Source organism: Piliocolobus tephrosceles, chromosome 12 (genome assembly GCF_002776525.5).
Source record: "Piliocolobus tephrosceles isolate RC106 chromosome 12, ASM277652v3, whole genome shotgun sequence".
Classification (NCBI taxonomy): Eukaryota; Metazoa; Chordata; class Mammalia; order Primates; family Cercopithecidae; genus Piliocolobus; species Piliocolobus tephrosceles.
The window spans coordinates 53,027,499-53,049,876 of NC_045445.1; the positions used below are offsets into that span (position 1 = coordinate 53,027,499).

General features: G+C 41.4%; 1 protein-coding gene across 2 annotated transcripts in view; it reads left to right on the forward strand.

The window, feature by feature from the left end:
- The first annotated feature begins 2,833 nt into the window (after positions 1-2,833).
- The window catches only part of SYTL4 (synaptotagmin like 4), a 62,729-nt gene continuing 43,184 nt past the window's right edge, over positions 2,834-22,378 (forward strand). The window contains exons 1-2 of one of the 2 annotated variants that reach the window (XM_023202913.1): positions 2,838-2,958; positions 3,463-3,556. The gene's annotated coding sequence lies outside the window, so the exon portion shown is untranslated. Of the gene's footprint in view, positions 2,959-3,462; positions 3,557-22,378 lie in introns of both variants that reach the window. The other variant, XM_031936626.1, reaches the window with a different exon arrangement.

Sequence of the window (22,378 nt, forward strand, 5' to 3'; positions counted from 1 at the left end):
ACAATTGTGCCACTGCCCTCCAGGGTGGTGACAGAGCGAGACCTTGTCTCAAAAAAAGAAAAACTTTCTTGTTAAAAAGTGCAAATGATCCTGTGAGTCTTCAGTGAGTTGTAATCTTTTTGTTGGTGGGAGGTCTCACCTTGATGTTGATGGCTGCTGACTGATCAGGGTGATGATTCCTGAAGGTTGGGATGGCTGTAGCAATTCCTTAAAGTAAGACAGCAATGAAGATTGCTGTATTGATTGACTCTTCCTTTCACAAAAGATTTCTCTGTAGCATGCGATGCTGTTTGATTCCATTTTACACATAGTAGAACTTCTTCCAAAATTAGAGTCAATCCTCTCAAACCCTGCCACTGCTTTATCAACTAAGTTTATGTCACATTCTAAATCCTTTTTTTTTTTTTTTTTTTTTTTGAGACAGAGTCTCACTCTGTCACACAGGCTGGAGTGCAGTGACGCGATCTCGGCTCACTGCAAGCTCAGCCTCCTGGATTCATGCCATTCTCCTGCCTCAGTCTCCCGAGTAGCTGGGACTACAGGCGCCCGCCACCATGCCCGGCTAATTTTTTGTATTTTTAGTAGAGATGGGGTTTCACCGTGTTAGCCAGGATGGTCTCTATCTCCTGACCTCGTGATCTGCCCGCCTCGGCCTCCCAAAGTGCTAGGATTACAGGCGTGAGCCACCGTGCCCGGCCTCTAAATCCTTTGTTGTTGTTTCAACAGTGCTCACATCATCTTCACCAGGAGTAGATTCCATCTCAAGAAATCACTGTATTTGTTCACACAGGAAGCAACTCCTTGGTCAGTCAAGTTTTATCATGAGATTGCAGCAATTCAGTCACATCTCTGGGTTCCACTTTTTTTTTTTTTTTTGAGATGGAGTCTCACTCTCTCGCCCAGGCTGGAGTGCAGTGGCGCAATCTCAGCTCACTGCAAGCTCCGCCTCCCGGGTTCATGCCATTCTCCTGCCTCAGCCTCCTGAGTAGCTGGGACTACAGGTGCCCACCACCACGCCCGGCTAATTTTTTTGGAGTTTTAGTAGAGACTGGATTTCACCATGTTAGCCAGGATGGTTTCGATCTCCTGACCTCATGATCCGCCCGCCTCGGCCTCCCAAAGTGCTGGGATTATAGGCGTGAGCCACTGCGCCCGGCCTCTGGGTTCCACTTCTAATTCTAGTTCTCTTGCTATTTCTACTACATGTGTAGTGACTTCCTCCACTGAAGTCTTGAATTCTTCAAGTCATCCATGAGGGTTGGAATTAACTTCTTCCAAACTCCCGTTAATGCTGATATTTTGCCCTTCTCCAATGAATCATAAATTTTCTTAATGGCGTCTAGACTGGTGAATCCATTGCCTTGAGTGGCATGTTGCCATTTACTGATATAGGAAATACTGGAGGAGGAACAAATTTAAGAGAAAAGATGGTAGGTTTAACTTTGGATGTGTTGAATTTGAGGTGTCTGCAGGACATTCAAGTGGAGATGTCAAGAAAACAGAACTCAATAAAGCGGTCTGGGTAGAGTTATAGAATTAAAGTTGTGACCATATATATGATAATTAAAGCCAAGTGAGTGAAAAAGATTATTTGGGGAGGGAGTATATGTATCCTAGCCCTGAGAATATCTGACTTTCAGAGGTCAGATAGCAGAAGAGTGGCCTACAAAAGTCACTGAGGAGAGGGCAAAGGAGTAGGAGGAAAAGCAAAAGAGTATAATGTCATAGATGCCATAGAACGTTTCAAGGAGGAGGAAATGGTTAACAGTGTTAAATGTAGGGGAGAAGTCAAGCAAAATAAGGACCAAAAATACCTTACTTATTTGTGGATTTAGCGACACTGAGGGTCATTGGCTTTTTATCTCATTGAGAAGTTTCAGTGGGGGAAGGAAGCCAGACTGCTGAGAGCTGAGAAATGAAAGAGACGTAAGGGAATAAAAATTGCAATTTCACCTGTAAAGTATGTTTTCAATACATTTGCCCATAAAGAGGACCTGAAGAGGGACCTCCTATGTAGGGAGGATATTTTTTTAAGATGGTAGATACTTGAGCATGTTTAATTGCTGATGTGAAATGTGGGGGAGAGGGATGGGAAAGAGAGGGAGGGGAATCTGCAATTACTGGGTAGGTATAAACATTTTAAAGTCTATTGATACATCCTGCTCACATGCTTTCTAAAAGGGTTTTTAACCAACATATGCTCCTATCAGCAATTATGAGAGCTTGTGTGGTGGCTACTTTGTCATCATTAAGTGTTATTTAAAAAATAAAAAACAAAACTCTTTGCCAAATAATCTCATTATTGTTCTAATTTGCTTTTCTTTGATTACTAGTGAGTTGAATATTTTAACCAGTTGTGTCCTTGAGTGTGTATGTGTGAATTTAGTCTACTCCTTTGCCCAAAACGTTTCTATTTTAGACAGACATTTATTTGCCATAAAAGGCCACAAGTCAAAGGATCAGAATGGTATCATATTTTATTTACTCAAATTAGATAGTTCATACTCTTTTATCTCCTCAGAAGTGTGAGAAAATTTGACAACTTTTGACTCAGCTGAACGAAAGGGGCAGGTGATTTCACCATCTAAGGGAGCGACCAACAGATGGAAGTAAGAGGGTGGGGAGGCACGTCTAGTGTTAGACCCCTATGCTCGGTCCCCAGGCTCCCACTCCTAATCTGGAAGGACATTCATTCCTCTTGTGTCTCAAGGCTTTGGGTCCCAGAGCTCCCTTTCGGGCTGAGCGGCCCCCTACTAAGGAGCCCGGGGCGCTGTGCGGCGCCTTTAAGAGTCCAGCTCCTCCCAGCTCCAGGGAAAGTTGCAGCTTTTTCCGCCTCCCGGGAGGGTGAGAAGGGCCGGCCGCCGGAGCTGGGTGGCGATCTTCCCGGAGCCGGAGACCCTCCCTCGAAACCGGCACTGGGACGTCTCGCTCTCTGGAGGCACCTGTTGCAGGTGACAGGTAGGTCAGCAGCCAGCGGCCGCCCCCTCGCCCTCGGTCGGGGGCTCCTTCTGGACCCCCAGCTCCTTTTCGCTGCTGAAGCGCCCCCACCCCCATCTCGGGGTCGTGCGTCTTCCCTACCCGCTCTCTGCTCCCCTAGTTTTTCCTTTTCCCTAGCTGACCTCGTCTTCCCTCTCCCAGTCCGCCTCTCCCGACCGCACCCCCCAGGCTTGGACTCCCGTCTGCTTGGGCGGTCCCTCCCGGCCACTTTTCTTTCTCCAGGGCTTCTTCTGGCCCCTTCCCTGACACACCTAGCACTAATGCGGGCTGTGCCCCTCTGGGAGCTGCCTCCCCTCTCCTCTCCGGCTCCCCTCGCGCGGAGTGCCCGGGCTTTTCCCGCCAGCCCGAGCTGGTGCCCCTCCCGAGAGCTGGCCCTGGGGGCGGGGGCGGGGGCGGGGCCGAGCTCCTAGCGGGAGCTGCGCCCTCCAAGGCATCCAGTCACCTTTTCGTGGGTTTCTCTCGCAGTGCTTGGCCGTCGAGCGGGGTCGCTAACCCGCACTCTCTTCGGACCTCCGACATCGCGGCGTTGGCTTCTCTGGCGTTGGCCAGTCAGCCACAGGTAAAGGCTGGAGGCTGGTTGGCTGGAGTCCTGCCTCAGTGGGCTCCCTCTGCGCTTGGGGTTGGGGACCTGGCTATGTGCTGTGGAGCTGTTTATCTTGCCGCTCTTCAAGCAGGCTGTGAGAGATCTGGTACTGGAGAAGGGTCCCCGAGATCTCAGAAGGGGCACAGAATGCTTCTGTCTCCTGTGATGGTTTGTAATGGGGCAGAAAAAGGTGTTCCTCCAACCCTTAACATTGAGATGGGATTTGGGGTGGTGAAATCATTTGGTTAGAATTCTGGTGGCTTGAAAAGTGGTGAGTTTCTAATTAACCAAGCTTTTCTTTCCCCGGTACCCTTCTTCTTCAGGACTAGAGGACGTAAAATTCCAGATTACTGCTCTTGGCAGGGTTGATACATCCTGGACCTCCTATATTTAACTGGCTTCTTTTCTGCTCTTTAAGCTCCCCACCCCCACCTCTCATAAATCTATTAATATTGCGGTATTAATGACTTAAGACTTTTGTCGCTGTGGGAACAATGTTCAATGCAGAGATGTGGCCTTGATGAAGTTTTCTGCATTTTTGGTTGTTTGGTTTTTAGCACCCTAGTAGAAAAGCACCACCAACTTGGCTTGTGAGGCTCTTTTTGGGCAGGGGATGAACATTTCTGCTAACATGATTTCAGGTGTCTCACTCTTGGTCAGAGCAGTGAAATGGAGCTCGGAGGCCTGTTCTGGGGTAACTGATCTGTGAGTATATGTAGCATTCCGGCTCTCTGAGCTTGTTAGGCTCTGGTTGTTAGGCTCCATTGAGCCAGACACTGTGATAAGTTCTTTACATAAAAATGCAATCCTCACAGTAACTCTATACAATAGGTGCTACAGTTATAACCATATTATAATGAAAAAGAGACTTAGAGGGTAAATGCCTTGCCCTCACAATCTCAGAGGCAGAGCTTGTATTCCTATTCTGTCACACCACCTCTATTGTCTTGAATGTTGGGAACACTGAATAGCTCATGGATGAGGACTAAGTGATTAAAAAATTTCCTTCCAAGTATATGTTTTGCTCCTTGATTCCCCCTTAGATGCACTGCCGAGACTATGGACTACTTATCTTACTGATGTCTTACCCACTTCATTTCCGACATGGGCCAGTTGCCACGTTACCACTATAAGTACACATCCCTGAGTGTACCTAGATGAATGAAATCTCCCGGGTTCTCAGCTCTGCGGTAATTGTCCTGAAGTTAGGGGAGGGTAACCCTGGATTCTAGGGATGTGCGCCTGACTCAACTTCTTCCTCTCCTGCTGGCTAGGGGAGAAATAAGTGATAGGGATTTCCTGACAGCCATACCAGAGAGCCTGAGGGTGATCGTGTGCTAGTTTTGTCATGGGATGGATGGAGTACCACAGGCAGGGATAGGAAGAAAATGTCCTCCCTATTCCCATCTCTGGGACCTTGCTCAAACTGTTCCTTTTTTTCTTCCTAAAAAGCTAACTTTCCTCCCCCATGCCCATTCCCCTGACATTAATTCCTATGTATCCCTCAAGATTGAGTTCTAAAGTCACCTCCTTTGGAACGGCCTTACTGAACACATACTTCTTCCCCCAAGCAGAATTGCCACTTATCCTGTGTCCTAAAGCACTTTGTTTACACCTCAGTACAGCCCTTAACACTGCTTAGTTGTTTTTACACCTGGAAGGCTGCAAGTTCTCTAAGGGCAAGGTCTGAATCTTGGAGCTCCCTTTGTCTTAAATATAAGATATTGGTAAATATTTGTGCCAGTAACCGGATGTACCATGCCATTCCTTTAAGGTGCTGAGGTGTAGTGATGGTGGGGTTGAGGGTACAGAAGACACCTTCCTGAGGCACTTGAAATACCACGGCTAGGAGTTTGCCCTGATCACCCTATTTAAACGTGTAATCCCTTCTCTGAACATTCCATATGCCCTTTCCCTACCTTATTACATTTTTCTTGCTTATTGTCTGCCCTGCCACTCCCTCACCCACCATAACATAAACACCCTGTGGGCAGGGATTGCTGTCTGTTGTATTCACCGGTAGACTCTTGGACCCAGAACAGTCCTTGGTACATCATAGGTGCTTACTAATATTTGTTAATGAATGAATGGCATTGCCATTCTAGGAATTTGGCAGTCTAGGAGTTAGGCACTCCTGGACCTGAAACTAAGCCTACCCAGTTTGTCACCCTACAGGTGTAAGTTTGCCCCAGGCCCAAAATTCAGCTTTACTTCTGCTGATTTTTGCTTTGAGACTGCATTACTGATGCCAACTTTGACCTAGTTGGAAGTACTTCCTCTCTCTTACTTTTGTTTTTTTTTTGAGACCGAGTCTCACTCTGTCGCCCAGGCTGGAGTACAGTGGCATGATCTCGGCTCACTGCAAGCTCTGCTTCCCGGGTTCATGCCATTCTCCTGCCTCAGCCTCCTGAGTAGCTGGGACTACAGGCGCCCGCCACCACGCCCGGCTAATTTTTTTGTATTTTTATTAGAGACGGGGTTTCACCATGTTAGCCAGGATGGTCTTGATCTCCTGACCTTGTGACCCGCCCGCCTCGGCCTCCCAAAGTGCTGGGATTACAGGCGTGAGCCACCACACCTGGCCTCTCTCTCTTATGTTTTAAAAGTATGGGTCTCTGGATGGAAATCTCTAAAGTTTAAAAGTGGAAATGTAAAAATGTTGTGCTTCTTGTTGGTAGGAACGGGGCCGCACTGGGAGGAAGGGGTGTGGATTGTCAGATGTCTTGAGGCCTTTCAGTCTTTTTGCAAGATCATCAGTAAGAGGCTGGAGAAAGTTACTGTGCAATGGGGAAGTGAACAGCTCAAAAGAATAACGGATGGCACAAATTAGGCTTCTGGTTTCAAGTTACCCATAGCCTTTTAGGTATGAGGTGGTTATTGGATTATGGAACTTTATGGCAAAGCCGTAGCTGAGTGCTGTTTGTGTTGTATTTAACTAGTTTTCTACCAGGACGATTGTGCAGTATGAAGAAACCACTGTGTAACATAAAAGAAAAAAGTGCTATTCTGTTTAAAAGTGTTTTGAAATGTTCAGAAAGGAAGAGGCCAGAATGTCTTAAAAGACAGACTTGGAAAGAGTTGGGCCCTTCATAAGGTGGTAAATATGTAACTCTCATCATTTAATATATGTTAACTTATTTGAAACTCAAATTTGTACAAAAAACTGACCAGCTTTTTTTTCTACTAAATTTGTCTCCCCTGCCTTTGAACATTGCAGTGACCCAGGTTTCAGTCCCTGGACTTTTCTCCATTTAAAATCTTCACAGAGGCTCTCTTCCAGCCACATGGCTTTGAAGAACATCTGTCTAGCTACTCGTCACTCCCAAATTTATGTTTGTGACCCAGGCCTTTCTTCTAAGCTGCAGCCTCATATATCCAATGACCTACTCGACATCTCTCCTTGTCTATCAGATAGACCTCTCAAATGTAACATGGCCAGAACGGCATTCCTGATTGCCCTTGTATTCCCACCCTCTTCCCTCAGCACTCCCTGTCTCAGTAAAATGTCACCATCATCCATTCAGTTGCTCAAACCAAGAACCTAAGATCACCCTTGATTCTTCTTTTTCTCTCACTGCCCTCCACCCAATTTAATTCATGAGGGAGTCCTGCTGACGTGATCTTCAGACTGTGTCATGTATTCTGCCACACGTTTCCATCTCCTCTGCCTATTACCTTAGCCCAAGCCACCACAAGTCTGCCACAAACATCCTTGCATAATGCTCAAGGATATATATACACAAGTATTTTTGTGGGGTAGCTTTCTAATAGAATTGTTAGGTCAAAGGATATATATACATTAAACAATTTAAGTAGGCATCACCAGAGTGACATCCAAGAGGGTTTACCCTTTCACTATTGCGAGTGGTTTTCCTCCTGCCCTTGCTGAGGATGGATGACACTTTTAATATTTTCCAATCTGATAGGTGAAAAATAGTATCTAACTGATTTAACTTGGCATTTCTCTGATCACTAGTGCGGCTGAGCATCTTTTCATTTGTGTTAGCTATTTGTATTTTTCCAAGACTTGCTCCTTTATATCCTTTGCACATTTATCTTTTCGGTTATATATTTGATTTGTTTGTAAGAACACTATATTTATTAGTTATATTTACCCATTGCCTGTTATATAGTGCAAGTTTTTTTCTCTCTAGTCTGTCATATGTCATAACTTTGTTCATGATGCGTACCCCTCTTCTAATCAGATAAAACCCACTATAAAACATTTAAAAAACATGTTCATTAGATTTGGCAATTAGGAGGCCAACGACAACATCAGTACAGCAGGAGAGAAGGCAGATTGTAGAGGGTTGGGCAGTGAGGACTGAGAAGGACTGATAAAAAAAATATGGTAGATACACATGGACATGGAGAGTGGGATGATAGACAGTGGAGACTCAGAAGGGTGAGTGGTGGGAGAAGGGTAGATGATGAGAAATGTCTTAATGGGTACAATGTATGTTATTCAGGTTATAGATACCCTGAAGTCTCTGACTTAACCACTGCATATGTAACAAAATTGCATGTGTACCCCATACATTTATATTATTAAAAAAATGTAGTATATACATTGAAGAAGCTTGGCTATGATGGGAAAGAGAGAGTGTTCCTTATAGACAGTAAGGCACAGGGGATAAAAAGGCTGTTTTATTTAATTTTGTTTTACTTTAAATATAAGAGATATTTAAGTATAAGAGATAGATGAGCCCATTTATGTGCAGATGGCATACAGCTTGATGATGCAAGGTCCCTGAGAAAGTCAGAGGGTGGGAGTGCCAGAGTGAAAGTGGGGAGAAGACTAGTCTTAGAGAAAGAGTGGTGGCTCTTCCATTCAGACAAGAGGATTCACTAATCCTCTTGGTAAAAACTATGGAGAAAGAAGGAGCTGTAGAGGGGCAGGATTTTGAGAGAGCTCCTCCACCCCCAAAAGAGAGTGAAAAGTTGACCAGAGAGTAAAGAGGGGAAGAACGGTGAAGGGTTGGAATAGCATTTAAGAGGGATGAAAAGAGGAGTTCTTTAGCGGCATATCATCCAGGTTATGTATATGTATTTCAAAATATCATGCTGTATACCATAAATATGTACAATTTTTGTCAAGCATACCTCCATAAAACTGGAAAAAAATTTTAAAATGGCTTGGGTAACTTGAATTTGTCTCCGCCCCAAGTCGCAGAACCCTGTATCCATTCTTTCTGGCAACACTCATCAGACCAGGAACACAGTGTGGACAATCTAGTATGAGGGATTTTTTCCGGGTGGCTGTGACAGAAATAGGGAGAGGGCTGGAGATTGGATGGCCCTGGCAGAAGAATAGTTGAAATAATAGACCACTGTGGCTTTCATATTCATATCTGTGAGTATCTAAACCTAACTTGAACTTGAGTAATTTTTAAGAAGTAGAAAATTTCCATGGCATCTACACTGCTTCTTGTTTGTAGCTCTATCAATTCAGGCATCAGAATACCATTAGTACCAGTGTCTTTAAACTCATCAGAAAGCATGATTTGATTTACTGAGGGCCTACGATGTGCCATGCTCTGTGTTGATTTACTGAGGATTTACATTGTACCAACTGAGAGCCTACAGCCAGGATCCTGCAATGTAAATTTATCCATCTATCCATCCATCAACCCAGCTAGATGCTTGAGGTATGGCTGAGAAGAAGGTAGACAATGGCCATTTTTCTCCTGGGACTTATTTCAGCAGGGGAAGTGTGTATTAAATATTGTATCACATAGTTTTTTAATTACAATTGTGATAAGTTCTGTGAAGTTCAGTTTTTTTAGAAATCAAATTGTCACATTGCTTTTTAACAGGTCTTCCTAATTTACATTTGCCAGCAAAATATGAGAATATCTCTTAAATCCTTTTTAAAAACTGAAAATTGTCTTTCTAAAATTTTGCTGAATCAATAAGCAAACATACAAAAGTCTTTATTGCCAGTAAGAGTGAAACTTTTTCTTTTTGATATCTATTGGACATCTGATTTTTCCCCTTTAAGAATTATCTATTCACGCTCTCTGTCTATTGGATACTTACCTCTTCTTGTTTTTAATAGATCTCTCATTCCATGTTTGAAACCATTAGATACACTTCTCTCCTTTCTCTCTTAGCCCTGGCGACCTTAAAATATTTTCCCCTAGTCTCTACGGCCATTCCCTTTTGATCTCCTGTGAAATTTTTTTCTTACCTTGAAGTGTTGCTGTGCTTAGGGATGGGACTACATTTTTATTACTTGACCCAATAAAAGGTAACATATAAATCTTCTGTCCCTGTTTATCCCACTCTACAGAGCTAACAATGTTAAGATTGTATTTCTTTCTAGACATTTTTCCATTCATCCATGATCCAATCTGTCTAAAATGTAAACAAATAAAAATGGAATCATAATATATATGATTTGCAATTTTTTAACTTAATATGCTTTCAGTGTCAGTATAAATAGAACTGCAGTACCTCCTTCTTTTTAACAAAGGCACAATATTCCCTAATATGTGTGTACTATAACTAGTCAGTTTCCTATTGGTGGATGTTTATGTTCTTTAATTTTTTTTTTTTTTTTGCTGTTTCAAATATTGAGCATCCTCACAATATATATTTGTGAATTTACTTGAATATCAGTAGAATAAGTTTCTCAAAATGAAATGGCTGTGTTAAAAATATGGTCAGTGGTACTAAAGATCCAGAGAAATCTAGGAAGACCAAGAACTATCTGTTGGATTTAGGAAGTTCTTGGTGACCTTAGAGCAATTTCAGAGAACTGTGAGGCAGAAAGCTAAATTATGGTGGGTTGAGAAATGACTGGGAAGATGAGGAAGTGGAGGCAGTGATTATGTACAATTCCTTAGAGAAATCTGTCTGGCTTTGAAGAGCAGAGAAAGGGTAGTAGCAAGCAAGGAGTTGAGATCAAGGACTTGTTATTTATTTAGGAGGGACTTGAGTTTCTTTAAAGGCTGGTGGGAAGGAGGGAATAATTAATAGAGCAAAATCCTTAGAGGGCAGAGTCCTTATGCCAGATGGGAGGGGATCCAGACTGAGGGAGAGGATTATGCTCAATAGGCATAGATGAAAGTAGGTTCATAGATTTGGCAGCAGGAACTTGTCTGATGGTATTTCTATTTCTCTATGATATAATAGTTAAGGCCAACCTCTTAGAGCAGGGGTTAAGATGGGACAAGTTTTCAGTTAGTTATTTGTGGTGTTTGAAGAAGGTTTGAAATAGTTATTGTGGAGAACAGGAGAGCAGTCTAGGGAAGCATAGTTGCAGTGCCAGGCAGGGTTAAGGTGAGCTTGGTGACTAATAATTCATATGGATAATAATCTACCAGAGTGTGATTTTTTTTTTCTCTAGTAGATCTCAGGAGTCTTCATGCATGCATAAAGTATAACAGTTGGGCTTAGAAGAGCTATAGTTTTTTAAAATCAGATATTTGCAGTGAAATTATGCATTATTGAGGATATTGACAAGAGTGCAGTTGAAACAATAGAATTGGCTGGGTGTGGTGGCTCACACCAGTAATCCCAGCACTTTGGGAGGCTGAGGCGGGTGGATCACCTGAGGTCAGAAGTTCGAGACCAGCCTGGCCAACATGGTGAAACCCCATCTCTACTAAAAATACAAAAATTAGCCGGGCGTGGTGGCACACACCTGTAATCCCAGCTACTCGGGCGGCTGAGGCAGGAGAATCGCTTGAACCCAGGAGGCAGTGGTTGCAGTGAGCCGAGATCATACCACTGTACTCCAGCCAGGGCGACAGAGAAGTCTCAGAAAAAAAAAAAGGAGAAAGAAACAATAAAATTTAAATTGTCTAGGAAAGGAAGTAAAGATGGGAAGGAGCTGACAAGGTGAAAGCAGAAGGGTCTATGGAAGACTGCCCCCACCCAAGAAATCTGAAAATAGGAATGGGGCTAGTTGGGGGGCTCATTGACTGAATAGGCTAGAAGCATAGCAGGTTGTGGTCAGAGAGGGGGTGTTGAGTCAATTATATCAAAGGTGGAAGAGTCCTAGATGATAAGCTCTTGGGTGTGGCTGAATATGATATATGGTATTCTTGATGCCAGCTCATTCATTCAACAAATATTTACTTTGGCATAGTATGATCCAGGCAGTGCTCTAGGCACCAAAGGTACAGAGATGAACAAAACAAAGTCCCTTCTCTCATACAGCTTACAATCTAGTGGGGAAGATTATTTTTATAAACTAAAAGAACATCCTTATTGATGTGCTGATTCCAGTATGTGTAGCTCTATTTGTAACTAATGATAATACCAGGATCAAATATTTACATATATAGGGCTAAGAAGGTCCATCTAGGCATTTTGAATATCTTACTTTATCTCAAGTTATACTAACTGAATTATGAAAACTCATACCTCTTGTCCCCTTTGAACTTTTTAAGGTGTTTTTACTTACTATGTCAATATTGAAAATAAATATATACAAATCTAATTTGAACATTTTATTGGTTTTAATTTTTTATACTTTATTTCTTCAAAATATTAGGATATCGCTTCTAGCTGTAGACCAGATGTTGATAATGCATGTACTAATCTTGCTCTAGGGATTTGATGTAATGTGTAAAGTAATTATGGTTAAGCAGTTTAGGAGGGAAAGAGGGCTTGTAATAAGTTAATATTTTACATTTATTTTATATTATTCTCCAATTTATACGTACCTTTTAATGTACATATGTTCGTGTATATATGTATTAATATTTTATTAGAAAGAAATTAGCATTTATTTGGCATCTTATAGGCCTCAAGTAACACTTTAAAATTACCTGCCACATATGCAGTTCAATTTAAATTCAACTACAGGTTATTTTTTATTGTTTTAAGGTTTCTGTGGCCATAGCCAGATCACAGCATCCCTAAAATTAAAAAGGAACCTAATGCATGAAATCACAGTTATGTGTGAGCATGGGTTGGATTAGTCATGAACCATGATGATTTCACATTTAAGGGGACTGTGTGGGTAATTTTTAGGTGACATGGTCTGCAAGAAATAATCAGATGCCAGCTAGAGTTCAGTTTAGAAATTCCCACCATCTGTGATCCTGGCAGGAGAAGAGGGTCTTCCCTGTGGGGGTGCTGCATTATCAAAGCTTGTTGACTAAGGAAAGATAATAGTGTTCTGCGTGGGAGGTGTTGAGGCTTATTGAAAAATAACAATGTGTCAGCTCTCACTGGACTTAAAAATGTTTTATACATATAAATGACCTAGATTTTAAAACAGTCCGTTCTTTTAGTTGGGGATTTTAGATTTTTAAAAAAATCTAAAAAATGGGGTGTCAAGGAAGGGGCCTTTGTCAGAGAAGAGGGTAAACTGGCCATCCTACACCCATCAACCTTATGAGGCTCTTGTGTTTGGCTCATGTTAGAGGAAGCTTCAAATGTAGATTTTGAAAGCCGGAAAGCTAAATGGGATTTGCTTTAATATATGTATTTTCCCTGTTGCCAAGTAGGGTGTTTGGACACATGGTCTTGTTTTTATAATATTTTAGATTTACTTCTATGTACCACATTTATGGAAATCTGCCGTCTAGGATTGGTGGTGGGTTTAAGGCATCTTCTAGAGTTGCTGAGGAGCAAGGGAAAAAATGTGTGAAATCATGAAAGACCACATTTCCACATATCCAAAACAACCATTCTGCAGGAGAAGTGAATATATAGTATTAAGATATATGACTTCCTTCTGGGACTTGTTTTAGAGTGTTATATATTATTTTAAGTGGGAATTTCTACAAACCATTTATGAACAGAATTTGTTGGTATTGAAAGGTAGCTATGTGGATTCCATCTGGAGGAAATTGTCCCCACATATGATTCTAAGAGCTAACAAAAGAGATATTTTAGTTACTACCACTGCCTTCTTCCACCCTGCTGCCCACCCCCACCCCCTGCCCCACCATTATGTACCTGCCATCTTTTAGGAGGGATGTCCTGAATAAGGGGAATGAGTTATTTTCTTGTGTATAATGTTGATTTGAGCTAGAGTTGCTCTGGCCTGTTTCACATATTGCAGGACAAGGTCAGGGGTCTGGGAAAGTAAGCCAGACTGAGGGCCTGTCAAACATTATGTTTGTTATTAGCTGAAAACTTTTAGAAACCCCACCTCAAGTTCCTGAGGTTGATGTCCCCTTTTCCAAAAATCACTATATAGAGCAATATTGCCAGAATATGAAGAGACAGTATAATATAGTATAGCGGTTAAGAGCTTGGACTGTGGAACCAGATGGCCTGCATCCAAAAACCAGACTGTCACAGGGCATATGACCTTGAGCAAGTTATTTGCTCAATCTGTGCCTCACTTTCCTCATTTGTAAAGTAGACATAATAATTTAGTACCTACCTCATAGTGTGATTGTGAGGACTAAAGTGCTTAGAAAAGTGCATCGTAAATAATACATTATAGAAGTGTTAACTATCATTGTCATCATCTTCATCAGTTGGTGGACAAAAGGAGTGAAAACCAGCCAGATGAGATGGCTGACGCCTGTAATCCCAGCATGTTGGGAGGCCGAGGTGAGCAGATCACGAGGTCAGGCTTTCGAGACCAGCCTGGCCAACATGGTGAAACCGCGTCTCTACTAAAAATACAAAAATTAGCCAGGTGTGATGGCATACGCCTGTAATCCCAGCTACTGGGGGAGGGCTGAAACAGGAGAATCCCTTGAACCCAGGAGGCGGAGGTTGAGGTGAGCTGAGATGGCACCACCTAACTCCAGCCTGGGCAACAGAGTGAGACTCCATCTCCCAAAAAAAAAAAAAAAAAAAAAAAAAAGGAGTGAAAAGCACAAAATGCCTCAGCACCTGCAAACTCTACTTTTGTAGAATCTATCTTGAAAAGGATTGTAGGGAGCCACAACCTTAGTGCAAAATCAGAATTTTGTAAAATTAAGAGCTGATTGTAAATTTCTCATTGTTAGGGAAAAATACAGCTTTGCTTCCATACAATGTTTGAGAATGGACTCAGCAGGCCCTAGGGGATTTTATGTGAGGCATAGATGTGCCGCATGGATGGACAGGTGGGGGTCTAGACCCCAGCTGACTCCTAGGAAGCCTTAGTTGCCCTTTGGTTTTGGAGCCTTGATACTGACTCTACCAGTTTGTCTCCACTCCTATTTTTCTTCTTTTGAATCCTATTTTAAAATTTATGCTATTTTTTGATGTTTTATGCATCTTTGTAAGTCACTTTAAATCCTGTCTGGAACAGTGTATAAATAAATATCCTTTAAACTGATCATATCTAATTACTAACATTTGCTTCATATTTATGCTTGTCAGCCTCCCTCCATGCAGAGAGGTACGGTGACCTTCCATCTAGGCAAGAATACTGATTAGATTTCTCAAATTTCATAGAAAGATGTCAAAACTGCCATATGCTCATATATTTTCCAAAGCATATGGTTAATAATAATTAAAACTAAACAGCTACCAATATTGGGTGCTTACTCTAGGCCAGGCACTATGCTATTCCTTTTACTCATGATGCATGCTTGAATCCTCACAGCCATAGGCAGGAGCTCTTATTATTAATCCTCATTTTTACAAATGGGGAAACAGACTCACGGAGGTTAAATAACTTGTCCAGAGTTAACTCAGGGAAAAAGCAAAGCTGCGATTTAAACCCAGGCAGCTCAGATCCAGTACTTTTAAGCACAATTCTATGCTATACTGTCCTTAATTAGAAATCCAGCACATCGGAACTCCAAGTCCTAGTAGAAGAGGCCGTACTTGTGTTACAGAACATTCACAGGTCCTGCAGATTTTCTCTCCGTGTTATGTCTTTAATATGCTCCTTTCCATCTCTAGTGCCACTGCCATCTACTCTTGGCTCTTATTATCTTTCCCCTGGATGTATGCCACAGCCTCCTCAAATCCATATTCTGCAAAATTGTCAGTGTGCCCTAACAAGTCCTTGCCTTACCTAAAACTCTTCAGTGATTTCTGTTGTCAAAGGCTAATTAGCCATGTTTTTGAGCATAGCATATGGAGCACCCGCCAGCCACACGTGATGTGATTCCCCACCTGCCTCTTCCGCATTCTCCCTTACAATTTTTTTTTTTTTTTTTTTGAGACGGAGTCTCGCTTTGTCGCCCAGGCTGGAGTGCAGTGGCGCAATCTCGGCTCACTGCAAACTCCGCCTCCCGGGTTCACACCATTCTCCTGCCCCAGCCTCTGAGTAGCTGGGACTACAGGTGCGCACCACCACGCCCGGCTAATTTTTTGTATTTTTAGTAGAGACGGGGTTTCACCGTGTTAGCCAGGATGGTCTCGCTCTCTTGACCTCGTGATCCGCCCGCCTTGGCCTCCCAAAGTGCTGGGATTACAGGCGTGAGCCACCCGCCCGGCCTCCCTTACAATTGAAACCAACCAGCATCATTGTACTACTTGCTTATACTGCGTTGCTTTATGCCTCCATGCTTTTGTAAATGCTACGCACTTTGCCTAGAAAGCCCTCTTTCTCCATGCTTTTGTAAACGCTACGCACTTTGCCTGGAAAGCCCTCATTCTCCATGCTTTTGTAAATGCTACGCACTGTGCCTGGAAAGCCCTCGTTCTCCTGCTTATCCAGCTGAAACACATTAATTTACAATCAGTTCATATGCTACTGCTGGATATTCTCTTTCTAGTTCCCTTTCCCCAACCTGAATTACGTGCCCTCCCTTGGTATTCTTATAATATATCATGCATATATTTCTTTGGTTACCGTGTTTTTTTTTTTTTTTTTTTTTTTTTTTTTTTTTTTGAGGATTATTTAGGTGTCTCTGCTACTAAACTGTGAACTCTGTGGGCATGGACCATGCTCTGTTCTTTTCTTCTTAGCCAGTTAGTATATCACTTAGCACATAGTTGGCCCTCCTAACTAGTTAGCATTCTGTAACAGTGCAGAATACAGAGCTCTAGGACAGGGAAAGAAGTAGGATTTGGAAGGCCTGAAACCATGCACACATTCAAAGATAATTACCAGGACAGCAGAGGGAGCTTTTGCAGAAAAGTCTTTGGGGCCAGGTAATTTACATTATTTAACCCAAGAGCCAGAAAGGATTTGGGGAGATGCGAGCTGGGTTCTGAATCCAAAGGGAACTTTGAAACTTCTAAGAAGCCAGACTTAGCAGCTTCATAATTTGAATCTTCCTTGAATTTGTCTGAGTAGCCTGGAATAGGTATCTAAGACAGATACATTTTAATAAGCATATTTATAGTTTTCTAGGAGAGACATCACCCTAAAATTAAAAGGGGCAGTTGATAAAATAACCAACACAATATCCCAAAGCAAATATTTTATTGACTGTAAGCAATGTTGTACGCTCATGCAAATGTTACCAGTAAGATGTTATCCATTGGCATTTTTGTGCATGGGTGGCTGGATGCAGACAAGGGAATTTTAGGAAGCCCTGCATCCCTGGAAGCTTTCTTTTCTACTTGAGTGTTTTTCTTTTCTTTTTTTTTTTTTTTTTTTTTAAGTTTTGCAGACCACCATATACTCTGGATTTGGTCTCATTTTTCCGTGCTCTAAAATCAACTTTTTTTTTTTTTTTTTGGAGAGGGAGTTTTGCTCTTGTTGCCCAGGCTGGAGTGCAGTGGCATGATCTCGGCTCACCACAACCTCTGCCTCTCGGGTTCAAGCTATTCTCCTGCGTCAACCTCCCAAGTAACTGGGGTTACAGGCATGCGCCACCATGCCCGGGTAATTTTGTATTTTTGGTAGGGACAGGGTTTCTCCATGTTGGTCAGGCTGGTCTCGAACTCCCAACCTCAGGTGATCCACCTGCCTTGGCCTCCCAAAGTGCTGGGATTACAGGCATGAGCCACTGTTCCCGGCCAAATCAACTCTTTTACCTTTAGATTATCAAATAACTAGTCCCCTGCCCATGGGTACTGGATTTTGCTGCCTTTTAGGGCTATGCTTCACCCATGTTCTGGAAACCCACACAAATAATGGGTATTAGTTTTGACAGTACTTTAGCTTGATCTGCTTTATATACTGTCGTTGCCTTTGTCACAATTAGTTAATAGAGTCCACTTTTTTTTTTTTTGAGAGAGAGATTGAGAAAGGGTCTTACTCTGTCACTCAGGCTGGAGTGCAGTGGCCCGATCTCAGCTCACTGAAGCCTTGACCTCCCAGGCTCAGGTGATCCTCCCACCTCAGCCTTTCAAGTAGCTGGGATTACAAGCGCACACCACCACACCTGGCTAATGTGTGTGTGTGTGTGTGTGTGTGTGTGTGTGTGTAGAGATGGGGTTTCACCATGTTGCCCAGGTTGGTCTCAAACTCCTGGGCTCAAGAGATCCTCTCACCTTGGCTTCACAAATTGCCAGGATTACAGGCATAAGCCACCTCATCTAGCCTAGAGTCCACTTTTGAATGTGTCTTATGACAGCAAAAATTCTTATTCATTATGCTGTACTACTTGCATAAGAACAACTGCATTACAATCATCAGAATGATTTATTCTTTCCTAATTACACATACATCATATCTCTATACAAGCAGAATCATGAAAATATATGGCAATTTGTGGAATAGTTTACCTTAACCAGCCTTTGAGTAAGGGACTTCCCAGCTTTTTTGATTACTCACCTTTATCACCCCAAATTTTTATCACTCCTAAAATAAGTATTTGTAAACTACATTATTTACCACTGTATTGGTCACATATTATAAAGCATGCACAGGCCAGGTGTGGTGTCTCACGCTAGTAATCCCAGCACTTTGGGAGGCCGAGGCAGCCTGGGCAACATGGTGAAACCCCATCTCTACAAAAAATAAAAACAAATTAGCCAGGTGTGGTGACTTGTGCCTGCGATCCCAGCTACTGGGGAGGCTGAGGTGGGAGAATTGCTCGAGTCCAGGAGGTCGAGGCTATGCTGAGCTACGACTGTGCCACTGCACTCCAGCCTGGGTGACAGATTGAGACTCTGTCTCAAAGAAAAAGCACAAAAATAGAAATAAAGGATAAGAGATTAAATGAACTTTTTAAAATTAATTCTAATGTTTATTAATGGTGCAATAACCTTTGCTCATTTTGATGAGACCAATGACATGAAGTGTGCTTCATTTAACCAAAATTTTGGTTTATGATACAGCTACTTGAACATCTGATTCTAACTTCTGTTTATTTTTATACTTGATTTTAAAGACTGATGTCTCACAAAGTATATACATTTTAAAATAAAGTATATTGTTTGGATGCACTTACTAAAAAATCATGCTCATATTACAGTTCCAGGCACCAGTTATGCAAACATTTTATTGCTGTTCCTGAACCTGCTGTCTTTTACATTTTTAACAAATTGAAAAGTTAAAAGGTGAAACATCTTTTAGATAACAAAACTGTATAGTAAGGGAAATATTTCAAACCTACTCTGTATTGTTTATTCTCTATTAAAAAAAAACTTGACATAAAATATTTTAGTGTTTCAATTAATTTAAAGGCTCCTAGTGTCTTGTAGGCATTCTGGGATTGGAAAACATGATTACAAGAAGAAACTTTAGTTACATTTAATATTAAAATGTTTAAAAACATTTTATTGAACTACAATAGACAAATTATATATAAAGTATACAATTTGACAAATTTTGATATCTGTGTACATCCATGAAACTATCACCAGAATCAAGATATTGAACATCTATCACCTCCAAAAATTTCCTTGTGCCATGTTGTAATCCTTCTTTCTTGTCCCTCTGTACTATTACCCTCCTCACCCCCTGTCAACTCCTGAAACCACTGATTTTGTTTTCTGTCACTATGCATTTTCTAGAGTTTTATATAAATGAAATCATACAGTGTTATTTTTTTGCCTGACTTATTTCAGTCAGCATAATCATTTTGAGATTCATTCATGTTGCTGTGTGTATCAGTAGTTCATTCTTCTCTGTTGCTGAATAGTATTCCATTGCATGCGTATACTACAATTTGTTTATTCACTTACCTCTTAGTGGGCATTTGGGTTGTTTCCAGATTTGGGCTATTACATTTCCATGCAAATCTGTGTGGGCATGTGCTTGCTTTTTTTTTTCCCCCCCTTTTGAGGCGGAGTCTCGCTCTGCTGCCCAGGCTGGAATGCAGTGGCGTGATCTCAGCTCACTGCAACCTCCACCTCCCAGGTTCAAGTGATTCTCCCGCCTCAGCCTCCCAAGTAGCTGGGATTACAGGCACCCACCACCACACCCAGCTAATTTTTGTTTTTGTTTACTTTTGAGACGGAGTTTCGCTCTTGTTGCCAAGGGTGGAGTGTAGTGGCACAATCTTGGCTCACTGCAACTACCACCTCCCGGGTTCAAGCTATTCTCCTGCCTCAGCCTCCCAAGTAGCTGGGATTACAGGCGCCTGCCGCCACATCTGGCTAATTTTTTGTAGTTTTAGTACAGACAGGGTTTCGCCATGTTGATCTGTTGATCGACTGGTTTGAAATTCCTGACCTCAAGCGATCTGCCCACCTTGGCCTCCCAAAGTGCTTGGATTACAGGTGTGAGCCACCGTGTCCGGCCTACATATGCTTTTGCTTTTCTTGGCTAAATACCAAAAGTGGAAAGCCTGGGTCATATGGGAGATATATGTTTAACTTTTTAAGAAACTTCTAAGCTGTTTTCCGATACGGCTATACTATTTCACATTCCCATTGTAGTGTATGAGAGTTCCAGTTGCTTCAAATGCCTGCCAACATTTGGTGTATTTGAAATTTTGGTCATTCTAATAAGTGTGTAGTGATATCTCACTGTGGTTTTAGTTTGCATTTCCCTAATGATTAATGATGTTGAGCATGTTTTCATGTGTTTATTTGCTATTTGTATATCTTCTTTGGTGATATGTTTATTCATATCTTTTGTCTATTTTTAAAATGTGTGTTTTTAAAAAAATTGTAGAGTTCTGAGAGTTCTTTATATATTCTGGATATAAGTCCTTATCAGATATACTAGTTGCAAATATTTTCTTCCAGTATACGGCTTATCTTTTTATTTTCTAATAAAGTTCTTACAAAGCAGAGGTTTTAAATTTTGACAAAGCCTAATTTATCAAGTTCTGGATCACGCTTTTACATGTCATGTCAGAAATGCTTGCTTTTTTTTTCATATGGATATCTAGTTTTTCCCACACTACTTGTTGAAAAGACTGTCATTTCTCCACTAAACTTCCCTTAACCTTTATTAAAAAAATCAAGTGACTGTAAACATAAGGGCTTATTTCCATACTCTCTATTCTGTTCCTTTTATTTATTTGTCTATCTTCATGCCCAATACCACATTGACTTCATTACTGTGGATTTATAGTGTCTCTTGAAATCAGGTTAAGTTTCAGCTTTGTTCTACCATATGTTTTGAACCTCACAATATATCGTTATTTTTCCTTTAAACTGTCGATTATATTTTAAAAGAGAATTAAATAGTAAGAAAAAAGTATTTTTACCTACGTTGTTACCATTGCATGTGCTCTGTATTTCTTTTTGTAGACCTATATTTCTGTGCAGTACCATTTTCTTTCTGCCTCAAGGACTTCCTTTAACACTTTTTATAGTGCAGGTCTGTTGGTGATTAATTCTTTCAACTTTTGCATGTCTGAAAAACTCTATTTCACCTCTGTTTTTGAATGATATCTTGCTGCGTGTAGAATTCTATCTAGGTCGATCTTTTTTTTTTTTTTCTTTCGGTATTTTAGAGAGGTCGTTCTGTCTTTACACTGCATTGTTTCCAATGATAAATTTGCTTTTATCATGATCTTTGTTCATCTGTATATATATAATGTGTCCTTCCCCAAGACCCCAACCCCACCCCACCCCACCACTCTAGCCTCTTTTAAGATTTTCCCATTATTTCTGGTTTTAAGCAATTTATGGTGTGCCACATGGTATATTTTTCTTTATGTTTCTGGTGCTTAATGTTCATAGAGCTTCTTGGATCCGTGAGTTTATAGTGTTCTCCAAATTTGGGCCATTAGTTTTGGTGACATCAATGACATGTATAGAAGGTAGCTTGATGCTGTCCCACAGCTCATTAATTCCTTTTTCTTTTTCAATTTTTTTCTTTCTGCGTTCTGTTATGCCCAGACCGTTTATTCCCCAAAGAAGACCACCAGAGTCCAGAGTCAAAGCCAAGCGGCAAGCATCTTTATTGCAAGTTCGAACTTGGTCCCTCCGTTCCATAACATACAAGAGGGCCTCGAACAATGCGTGCGCTTGCTTTTTATAGCCCGATGAAAACAGGATATGTAAGGTTACAGAGAAACAAGGGAATTCTTTAGGTTACAGCATTACAATTGGTTAACATATTAAGTTATACATTTAGCAGTTATCTATTGGTTCCCGTGCTTTCAGTACAAACGGTACTCTCCAGGTGGTGTTTGTACTGGGCCCTGGAAGTTTGGAATGTTTACACAGGGCCCTGGAAGTTTGGAATGTTTACACTGGGCCCTGGAAGTTGTGATGTATGGAGGAATGTGTTAGTGTTGGGCCCAGGAAGCTGAGAAGTGTGTCTGATTCCTTTCAGTTCCATTTTGAATAATTTCTATTGCTATGTCTTCAAGTTCTTAACTCTTTTCTACTGTAATGTCCAATTTGCTGTTAATCCCAACTAGTGTATTTTTCATCTCAGACATTGTACCTTTTATCCATAGGTTTGATTTGAGTCTTTTTACATCTCCCATGTCCCCTACCTAACTTTTTGAACATATAGAATGTAGTTATAATAACTGCTTTAATGACTTTGTTTACTAATTCTAACATTTGTGTCAGTTCTTGGTCTTTTTGATTGATTTTTCTCATTATTATGGATCATATTTTCTTGCTTTTGTG